This window comes from Dipodomys spectabilis, unplaced genomic scaffold (genome assembly GCF_019054845.1).
Source record: "Dipodomys spectabilis isolate Male_0828 unplaced genomic scaffold, ASM1905484v1 ptg000487l, whole genome shotgun sequence".
In the NCBI taxonomy this organism is placed as follows: domain Eukaryota; kingdom Metazoa; phylum Chordata; class Mammalia; order Rodentia; family Heteromyidae; genus Dipodomys; species Dipodomys spectabilis.
The window spans coordinates 158,118-170,192 of NW_024871164.1; the positions used below are offsets into that span (position 1 = coordinate 158,118).

A 12,075-nucleotide genomic window follows, 5' to 3' on the forward strand; every position below is an offset into this window, starting at 1 on the left:
TACCATCTAATTCATTACTTAACACTAACTCTCAACCTAAACCTGGCTGGAAAACTCTTATTAATCATTACAAGAATGATCACTGAGAAATTATAAATATAATGATAATGCTCTAGTTACTATTCAATCTCACATTTTTTTCTTCTACTTGTTGGTGAAAACTCAATTTTATACTAAAACCTTTTTTCATATCAGTAATCATAATAAGAACAAAATATTGACCTAATCTTAATCGAAATTTTATGTCAATAATAATAATAACAGTAACAGAAGTACAGTAATTTTCACATCCTCTTTATAGAAATAAGCCTTCCAAACAAAGATTTCAATTTTTTTCCAATATCTTAGTCATTTTCTAACCTTAAACTTAATCTTAACTGGAACATTGAGAATAACCAGAAGCCTAATTGTAAGTAGATTCTAATATTAATAGCACTAATTTCGTTCACAAATATTCTAATCTTATCGGGTTTATTCTAAAATTTAGCTTCAATTTGAGCCTCATTTTTTTCTCCTTCCCTCTAACCCTAAACATGGTTGGAATCCTAACCATAACTTTGAATCTAATGTTATCCTAATTCTTGAATTTATGAAAAATACTGATTTTGTGTCATCCTAACTGAAATTCCAATCTCAATTCAATAGAGATTTAATTCTTGAAGTAAATTGCAGGTTTTCCTAAACCCTAGTGATTTTCTCACTCTTCACTGTGAATCTATCTTGTTCCACAGCAGGAATCATTATACCCATTGATCTCAAATAATGATATTATGAAATACATTGTACTTCTATTACCTCAGCTTTTCCTGAATTCCTAGAACTTGAAATAAATTCGGATATACTTAACATTTAGCCAATTCCTTTTTTTTCTTTTTGTTGGTTGAGAGGCTTGATCTCTGGGCCTCAATATGATCCCTTAGCTCTAGGCATGGGGACAGTCCCTGAGTTCCTTAGCTCAAGGTGTGCACTTTACCACTTGAGCCACAGCACCACTTTTGGGTTTTACCGTGGTTAATTGGACATAACATTCTCCTGGACTTTCCTACCTGGGATGGTTTTGAGCTGTGATCCTCAGAAATCAGCTTCCAGAGTAGCTAGGATAATAGGCATGAGCCACCAGTTTAACCCATTTCTTTATCCTAAACCCCATTTAACCAGAAACCTAATCCTAATAAAAATCTGAATTAACACCAAATGGTTAATGTAAGGAAACTTATGTAGATTTTATTCAATCAAACATTTTTTGTTTCTACTTCTTAGTGGAAAACTAAAGCTTATCTTTCCCTAATCCTAACAAGAAATTAAAAAAACTCACACTTTAAACCAAATTATATCTGAATATTTAAAGTAACACAGACACTGGTTTTCTCTCATTCTAACTTTGATGCCATTCATTCTTCTTAAAACATGTTGCAGTTTTATACAATATCTTACATATTTTTCTCATCCTTACCCCAGCTCTAACTTGAACACCTTGCCTAATCCTAAACCTATATATAACTGAATCATAATATTAATAGCAAGGCTCTATTTCAAAATTATCCTAATTCTTGCTAGGCATGTAGGTCTAAATTTTACTTACATTTTGAACCTAAAATTTTAAAGTGTTTTTCTATTTCATGTCAGGTTTTATTTTTTCATTTTTAAAACTTTATTTTATTGTAAAGACACTTACAGTGGGATTACAGTTATATGCGTAAGGTAATGAGTATATTTCTTGTTGAGCATTGTTACCCTCTTCTTTGTTGTTGTCCCACTATCCCTTCCCTCTCCCACCTCCCTCACTCCTCCATCCCCATGGTGTAAAGTTGATTTTCAACATAGTGTCTTGTGAGTATCATTGTTGCAATGAGTCATCCTGTGTTGAACCTAAATTTTCTATTTCTCTTAACCTCATTCTAATTCTGTCTGGCATCCTAACCCTAACCATAACTATAATGATAGCTCAATTCAGAATTTAACAAAAATATTCAAGGTTTTATTCATCCTGTTAATCCACTGTACATCTTGAACTAAGTAGCATTTCACCTTAAATCTTCCAAATTAAATTATATGTGCATATAGAAGATGTAATTTTATGTGAAAAACAGAAGTTCTTTGGAGGAAGGAGTACGAAAAAGTAAATAGAGGAAGTATAATCAAATGCTTTAAATATATTATGGAAAGAGCATAATGAAACTGCCAATTCTGGGAAGTAATAACCATTAACAAAATAACTCAAAATTAAGAAATAAATAACACTACCTAATAGGGTTCTTTTTTTATAGTGAAAATACCATACGGAGGGGTTACAATTACATAGGCAAGGTAATGAGTACACGTCTTATAAAGCATTATTGACTCCTACTTTATTTCCCCTTCCCATTCCTTCCAATCTCCCACTTCTCCTCTTCCCCCTCCCCCAAAGTTGTAAAGTTCGGTTTTCCACATAACGTCTTGTACATCTTATTGTTGCAATGGTTCAACCTGTATCCCTATTTAAACAATTTGTTTTTTCCTTTCCCCTCCACTAATTATGCCAACATCAAATACAGTGAAAGCAGGGGTTACACCATGCGGGAGGGACATACAAAGCAACAAAGAAATCATCTTATAAATATGTTATAAACAATAGCAAGAAAGAAAAAAAGCGTTCGAATTCTTATCTTGGGGTTCATTTCACCTAACATCAACTTATCTGACCATTTCTGCTTTTCTCAGACTTATACTAGTAATTGTAAATAAGAGGACCCTTGGTAACTATATTTCTTTGGGCCTGGATTAATTGGCTTAATATAATTTTTTTCAAATCTTTCCATTTCCTAACAAATGAGGCAATGTCATTCTTTCTGGTGTTCTTCAGCAGAGCCATGATATGACTTGTGAAAAAAGTACTTGTGTTAGATAAACTTTGTTCATGCATAACTTATATATTGTTATTGATGAATTGGTTAACTTAATCAATAAAAATATCTCAAATATGATTCCATGATAAAAATATAAAACAGTTACTTAGTAATTGTTTGAGAAAAATGTTATAGTCATGACTTTTAGGACAATAAATTTCTATTTCCCTACAAAGCAATGATTTAGGTTTACGAATCTACTGTTTGTGGTAAGTCTAGAGAACATAATTGGCTTGAAAAAGAACAAACTGTACATCTTGCTTCTTGAATGAGAGATATTTAAACATTGTCTTTTATCAAATGAATACTTATGTTTATTTTTCAAATTCTCCTTTCAGAACAAGTATTTACCTTGCAAGTAAATATATTAATATATTAAGGTATTTAAAAGCTAAATTTTCTATGTTTGATATGTAGCTCTACATATTCAGAATGACAGGATTTTTCTATTCGTAAATGTCTAACCTCTGGGATATTTGCTTCATCAATATGAATTTTCTCATGAGGTTTTTGTGAAGGCTCTAATAACCAGTGTGGTCAAAATCATTTCCTGAATTCTAAATTTTAAATCTAACCATTTTAGCCTTTGATTATAACATTTATTTTCTCTTCAGAGCAATTAAACAAAAATACATACTACTTTCTAAACATTTCACTCACATTGTAAGTGATATTTACATAGTTCACACAGAGACTAATTATTCAGACTCACCATATTTGATGACCTTAGTGTGAAGAATGTAGAGAGTATAAGGTCTTTATACTTAATAATATTTTTGTTCATATTAAATTAAATCATACCTGGATTTCTAATTTGGAAGTTAATCACATGGAAACCGTAAAATAATAAGAAAAATGATTACTTTGGGACTATTTTCTTCTTAAAATTATGCAGCAAAAACTATCTCTAAGAAATATATTTTCAATAAAATGTTTCAATCCTTAGGCAAAGTGTATTATACTTTAATATAAAGTTAATCTCAGAATAGAAATTCTGCAACTAATCTAATATATGTTTTCATGCACAAAATGCTGTGACTTCTAGACTTGTTATGTGAATTTAATTATATTTTTCGTTGTGACATGATCCCTACTTACATTTATTACTAACTTCTGTAATTATACAAATCATGTCTGTGCACTCTAATTTACGTAAGATTATATTAAAACAAAATTATCTTTTTTCCTGTCTTCCACAGGGAAGGATGAGGTGCTGAAGTGTATTAAATGAAAGCACTCTAAAAGAGAGTTTTATGAAATGGAAATTTGCAACGTGAGGATGGGATCACAAGCACTTTCTACTTGGCTGAACAGGAATTCTTGTTTCTATAGTATTTTGTTACCTTTTAATCACAGAGGGAAGCCACAAAATTTAAAATTCGTACGAAGGAATTACATTCCTAAAAGATGTGGCAACCTGCTTAAAAGTTCGATTTTATCACTAGTTCTTTGTGCTTGCTGGCTGATCTATTTCTCTATCATATGTTTCATATTCTTAAGCATATTAGTAATTCAGCTGTGAGGACAATGCTGGAGACTCCTGAAATCACAGCTATTGTTGTGTAATATTCAGAAGGGACAAATATATCATATTAAGCTCCAGTTTCTCCTTTTGGCCTTAAATATACCAATTAATTCTGAAAACAATCATGTAAAATGTTAGTTTACTTTTCCCTTTTTTAATTAGAGTTTAAGCAAGTGTTTTTCACAATAAAAAGTGATGACAGTGGTATCAGAGCTCTAATATGAGCACCTTCTCCCTAACAAGTAATGCTCTATGCACTGCAAATATGGAAGCCACTCTAAACACACACTCTCTCTCTCTCTCTCTCTCCCTCTCTCTCTCTCTCTCTCTCTCTCTCTCTCTCTCTCTTCCTCCCTCTCTCTCTCTCTCCCACACAAAGACAGAACTACCACCCAGACCCATCAGAGATCAGTTTCATTCTTTTGTATTGATAGTGGTTTGATGTTTGCTCCTATGGTTTTTCTTTGCTTTAGGATCTTGCCTGGTCCTGTATCTTTCCCTGAGATCAGGTCCCTTGTTCTTAGTATACTGTATGTCTGTGTATTCATAATAGGATCCCTGGCTGCTTCAGGCCAATTAACAGTATCCTGAATACAATATCCCCAAATTTATTATTCAAGTCAAACTTCATGATTTTATATTACTATTCCAAAATACTAAAATTTATTGGATCTAGAAACATAAAAAAACACCCACCTTGTTATTTTAGTAGCAATTGACATGATGAAATTAGAAGCATATTGATCAGAAACTGAGGTTAGAGAATGGGAGTATGTAGGGAAATGTAGAATACTGGCTGTGTGTTGGAGATACAAAATCATCTTCTATAGGCTCATTTATTGAAAAATTGTCATCCTATATTGAAAGCCCAATTTACATATACAGTTTTCCAGTTACTTTGCTTATGTATCACTTCTGATCTCAAATCCTCTTGTGAATTTTTATAGTATTTTTGAAAAAAATCAGACTATTTGCATGTGCTTAACATCTTAAGGAAAGACAGTGTGCGTCTACATCTTTCATTCTATGTGACAATCCCTTATTTTTTGTTTCTCGGTTTGCTGAGTAAATGTATTCCTTGAATCAGGATATTGACAGCAAATCTGGGTCTAATTTTCATTTTTTAAATTTCAAATATTATATAAACTTTGTTTTGACTAGTCATTTTCTAAAAATTCATGAACACAAATATTTTGGTGCCTTTAAGTAAATTGAGATTTGATGTGGTAGTTCTTGTGTCTAATTGACTTAACCATTATATTATTCGTGTATAAACATGTTCACTGCACTTTTATATTTTTATGTATAAAAATAATCCCCAAGGATTTACTTTAAAGTGATAACGCTGAGTGGGGTATGTCTTTCTGTTCCAAACTTGATATTTATTTCAGTAAAACTACTAGAAGTACATGATGTTTACTGGAACAATATTAAAGATGAGAGCATATTTCTAAAAAGAAAAGATTTATTGAATAAAACATAGAAAAGAGTAAAATACTCAGGTTTCTTTCTTGAGACTGCATAAGTTTAATATGAATGTAGCTCACGATGAGACTCAAAGATAAATCCATATTAATATTCCTAAGATTTACATCACAATATAAGCAATATAGGAATTTAAATAATTGGTCATTCAAAGCTCTACATACCTGATGGATGAAGAATAGAATTCAAAATTACAGAGGAAAACAATTCAACATGCAGCTATTTATGATTTTATAATACTAATATGAAAGAAATGTGCTTTTGCCTTTCTGAAGAAGAAAGTTTAGCCAGTTATTTCAATGTAATGCACCAGTAAAGTGTTTTCTTCCAAGATATCCAAGAGAACTATACTCACCATCTGAAGAGAAAATAAGTAATTACTTCAATTAGCTCTGCTTAATATTAATTTTCTTGTAGCAAATAGGTTAAAAAGTCTGCTCTCTTTCTTTTAACGTAGTAACATATATTTCATGTTGCAAGAGGTAAGGGCAAGAGAAACACATAAGGGGAATTCAAATAGGAAAGAAGTAAATCTAACCCTTTGTGCAGATGAAATGATCCTATATTTAAAGGGACCTATATGTTCCTCCCTCAAATTAGTAAAGGTTATGCTAACATTCAGCAATGTAGCAGGGTGTAAAACCCACAAGAATCAGTAGTTTTTCTGTGTTACCAACAATGGGAAGGTTGAGGCTGAAATCCAAAAAGCAAACTCATATTTATTATCCTCAAAATCTAATCAAATCTAAACAAAGAAACAACAATACAACTAGGAATTAATTAATTTAACTAAATATGCGAAGGAACTCTACTGTGAAAACATTAAAAATCTAAAAAAGGAAATTGAAGCAGATTAAAGGAAATGGAAAGTCTTTCAATATTGCAATTTTAAGGATGTTAATTCTTCCAAACAGGAGCATTGGAAAAATACTGCCACCAAACAATTGACATTGCAATACCCATCAAAATCCCAATAATATTCTTCAACGCAGTCTTGAAAGCAATCCAAATTTAATATGGAATTACAAAATGACAGATGAAACAGAAGGCTTAGAAATGAACTCATGGGCCTATAGGCATCATGAACACACACACACACACACACACACAAAATGGAATTCTATTCACTCATCAAAAAGGATGACTTTTCACCAGTCTTAAGGAAAATGAAAGGTTGGGGAAATTATACTAAGAGAAAGGAATACAGACTCAGAGAAATATAGGTTTCATTGATTCATTTAGGGTAGCAAGAAAGTGCCTACAAATCTACAAGTAAACAAGACAAATTCTACCTCGTCTAATTTAGGATGGCCATTATCAAGAAAACTAACAATAGCAAATGCTGGCATGGATGTAGTAAATTGGGAAGTCTATTACACTGTTGGTGGGAAATTAAACTTTTCAACCTCTCTGGAATGCAGTATGGAGATTCCTCAAAAGACTAAACCTAGATCTCCCTTATGACTCAGTAATACTCCTCATGGACAGTAATCCAATAAATAACAAACAAGCTCATGTTAAAGCTGCTAGCATAATCATGTTCAGAGCCCAGGCCCAGAGTTCAAGGACTGGAAAGAAAGTTACTACTGCTGGTATTTGTTTCCCCAAATACGAATCTCTTGACATAAGATACCAAATCATTCTATTTGCAGTAGCTAGGATAGGACTTAAATATACTGGGTGATAAAATGCCTTCTTTGTTGAATATTAGGAAAAGATGTAGGCAGTCCAAGAAAAGGGAGATTTTTGTTGTTGTTGTTGGTCAAGGGGCTTGAAGAGTGGACTTGGGCACTGACCTTGAGCTCTTCAACTCAAGGTAAGTGCTCTTCATCTTGAGCGACAGTGTCACTTCTGGTTTTCTGGTGATTAAATGGAGATAAGAATTTCAGGGACTTTACTACCCAGGCTGGCTTTGAACAGAAGTCCTCAGATCTCAGCTTCCTGAGTAGCTACGATTACAGCTGTGAGCCACTGGCACCAGGCTAAAAATGGTTCTTTTTGTTTTTTTATAAAAGAAGAAAATCCGTCTCTTATATTGGGTTTAAACTTCAGATATCACTATTAGAACACTTCTCCCTCAACTCAGTCATCAGACATTTGTAAATTTTCTCCTTCCTACATGTGGGAATATTGCAGTCAATATTAACTGAGTTGTGAGACTGGATCAATTGTACGGTAATCTCTAGCACCTAAATCAGGAACTATTACATCATAAGAAATGAAACCCTCATTTGGAATAATGTTTTTTCTCTTTTTATTACAAATCTGTGCTCGATTGCTTCCTAATGTGATATTGGACCTCCTATCAGAGTGATGCCATTTTCTTTCTCTTCAGCAATTGGCCTTCTCCCACATGTGGTAAATTTTTAAGAATTGAAAGATTTCCTTGGATAATTCATTAAGCTGACCTCTAAGAAATTGTGCGTTTCTGAAATTTGGACTGCTGTCTTGTACTTACATGCACAGGCTTTGTATGATTTATTTCTTCTACAAGGAATTCTATTTTCCAATCTTCGTGTGACCAATTTTAGTCTCTCTGATCAGTCTTTCTGACCCTCTCACTGAAATCTCATTTCATTCTCCCTCATAAAAATATATTAGTTATCAGCTAACTGATTCTCAGCTTCTGGTTTTTTTTTTTTTTTTTTTTTTTTTGACTGACTTCATGTAGACTGTGATAGCAGCCCTGACTGGCTGTGCTTACTGGAGGTTTTACTGTTTGTTTGTTTGTTTTTAGATGTCTAGGATTACTATTCAAGGTAGTAGCTTCTCTGGGCCTCATTGATTTCTCTGGCCTAGAATCAATGGTTTTATCTCCTAAAGATACAAAGAACAGCTAACTAAATTCCTGTTTTAATTGTCTCAAAATGAGGCAATTTGGCATCCTTGAAAAGCCATGAATAATCCTTGTAACCATGTACAGAAATGGTCTATCAAGATTGCTTTTCAAGATTAACTGTGAAAAATGTTCATTTCCAAGTCACCACCATAAAACAGATCACATCCTTGGGAGCTGATTTTTGGAAGGAAGGTTCACCTTCTTTCCTACTCTTATGACAGATCAAACCAAAATATTCTGCAGTTGTAGTCAGCCTGGAGCACATTTTCCCAAGAATATTCTGTAGTGTAAAAGAGGACCAACTATCAAAATAAAGGTGAAAATACTTGTCTAGTATGACTGATTTATCTTGCTTATATCTGTTGTTATTTTCATTACTTCAAACACATGGATAATTTATATTGGGATTAGACAAGTGGCAAAGGATTAATGGAATAAACATTCAGTTTACTTTCATATATCCAGTGTAATACACTTAACCCCTTATGGAAAATTAAATCTAACTCTAGAAACAATGTCAGAAATATTAAATAATCCTCAATACATGTAATCTGGCACACATACACCATCATCTACTCAGAAATTCAGTCTGTCAATAAATATTTATTTAGTACAAAATAATAAAAATTTAATTAATGAATATGACTTTTAAGTATCATCTGAAATACTCCTCACATATATAATTGTATAGCTGTCACCTAGACAGGAATTTAACATGCATGTAGAAATCAAATTTCCACAATATAAGCTAGAGAGGAGTCATATGCTCATGTATAGTATTGTGTGAATTTTACCACGGTGCTGAACCCTTCTGCCTAATACCAAGAGTCATGTGCAATAATTTATTATTTAACATTAAGAATACACTTTGAATTATTACATAATTATTACATAATTCACAGAATTGAAACAACAATGATATATTATTTGTTTAAATTCTAATGTTTCTCAATTTTACAATTCATGAAATATATTATTAAACTTATTAAACTTAGTTTCACTTTCTTCGTTGCCATAGATACTAAAATTTAAATTATATATTAAACATTAAACTTATGAAATCAATAATAAGTAACTTATTATTAAAATAATATGCTATTAATCTGTGATTTAAGTTATAGTTCTAACAAATTATGAGGTAAAAAAGATTTGATAGAAGTATGGTTAATTTTTTTAAACTTACCAGCTTGTTATTTGTTTCCTAATTGTGTCATTTGTTATTCTTGTTCCAAGTCATCTGTTCCTCTTCATTGTTTAGTGTTCTATTTTATCGGTATTGGTTTACTGATTGTGCATTTTTCCGCTCTTCTTAGTGACTGACATGAGGCTGAAAATTTGTATGCTAGTTTATTCCTCCTATGTTAAAGCAAAATTACTGCTCTCCACAGCTGTTCTACTCTTCTTTGTATATTACAGTATTTCCCCCACTCCCATCTCTTGTGTTACTGCTCTCATGTATTTTATTTTTTTATTTAAATGTTTTTCCCACCATCCCTTCCCTCACACCTCCACAATACACTCCCCAAGCCCTCCACCCCTCACTACCCCCTGCCCTCCTAAATTGTGAAGTTTGTTTTTCAACATAGTGTCTTGTGCATCTCATTGTTACAATGGGTCAACCTGCATCTCTATCTAAGCATTTTGTTTTTTCTCTTTCCCTCCCCAAATTAGCGAAGTAGATATACAAGATGCAGGAGCACCAACATTGAATACAGTGAAAACAAGGGTTATACTATGAGGGAGGATTATATAAAAAAAAGGAAAAAAAATCACATTGTACATTATAAATACATTAGAAACAACAGCAAGAAAGAAAAAACAACTTACGTTCTTATCTTGGGGTTCATTTATCTTAATATCATCTTATCTAGTCCTATGCACATAGCTTATGATCTTTTCTGCTTATCCCAGACATATATTAATTATTGCAAATAAGGGATACCATGGGAAATATGTTCCTTGAGACTTGGCTTACTTCATTTAATATAATTTTTTCCAAGTATTTCCATTTCCTAACAAATTGGGTGATGCCATTCTTTCTGATGTAGGCATACAATTCATGTACACACACGCATGCACACACACACACACACACACACACACACACAAACACACACATTTTCTGGATCCATTAATCTACTGAGGGGAATCGAGTTTGGTTCCATATCTTAGCTATGTTAAATGATGCTGCAATAAACATAGTTGTGCTGGTAGTTTTAATATGGTCTTGCGTGTGGTGATTTGGGTGAATGCACAAAAGTGGGATTGCTAGGTTATAGGAGAGCTCTATATGGACTCTTTTGAGGAACCTCCACACTAATTTCCAAAGTGGTTGGACAAGTTTACAGTCCCACAAATAATGCAGTAGGGTTCCCTTCTGGCCACATCGCCTCCAGCTGTTGTTGTAAAAATGGAATGCTTCAGTAATTTGCATTTGTAATCCTTGCACTGCTGCCATGCTAATGTTGTCTATATTGTTCCAATTTTAGTGTATGTCCTGCCAAATTGAGCACAGAACAGTTTTTTTTTTTAATCTCTAAAGTGCAACTGATTTTCTTAAACTAGACAATTAAAGAAAAAGTAAGTTCAAAAGAATTGTCGTGAAATTTTAGAATCATGTATTTCTTCCATAAGCACACAATTAAGAATAAAGTCAAGATTAACCTGTCCACAACAAAATAATTCCAGATATTTGTTGTTCAAGAAATTGTAGGAGGAGGAATTCAATTATTGTATACAAGGCACCTGCCATAATGAACACTGCAGCAAGTGTAAAGATTTGTTAAAGTTTTACTGTTTAAACATTTAATTTTGAGAATTTGCTTATATATGCCAAAATGAAGTCTGGCAGGTGAAAATACTTTTCCATAAACTATTTAAGATTTATATTAGCAGACATATACTACTAAATATATACATTTCAGAGTTTATAGAAACTTTACTGAGAAGTTGCAAAGTCTTTGTCTAAAGAAGCAGAATGAAGAGTTAAAACTTTGTTAATTACACAGTTTCTGTTAAAACTTTAGGGCTTCCATACTTTTTATGTTAGTGAAGAACAAATGATGATATAAGCCATGTACAAACGATAAAATTAGCCATATATACTAATCATCGCCTACTCATCGCCTATAAAACTCTTGTTGAACATCATAAACTTAGCCAGTTTTAAATGTACAGGAATACGAGAAAATAGTAAAAATCTAATATGTAATACACTTCAAGTCCTGGAAACACTGGTAATTTTTTTTACTTTATTAATCATTAATATTTAATTATTGGTTTTCTTTATTTGTAGCATTCTTTTTCTTGTACTATAATACAACGTTTTAAGTCATCATTAA

The 12,075-nt window shown here is 32.4% G+C and overlaps 1 non-coding gene across 1 annotated transcript; it reads right to left on the minus strand.

Annotated features, from left to right (window-relative positions):
* Positions 1-11,140: 11,140 nt before the first annotated feature.
* LOC122098709 lies at positions 11,141-11,247 on the minus strand. Its single transcript, XR_006145789.1, has one exon. It is a non-coding gene; the product is annotated as a U6 spliceosomal RNA (small nuclear RNA).
* Between the last annotated feature and the right edge of the window lie 828 nt (positions 11,248-12,075).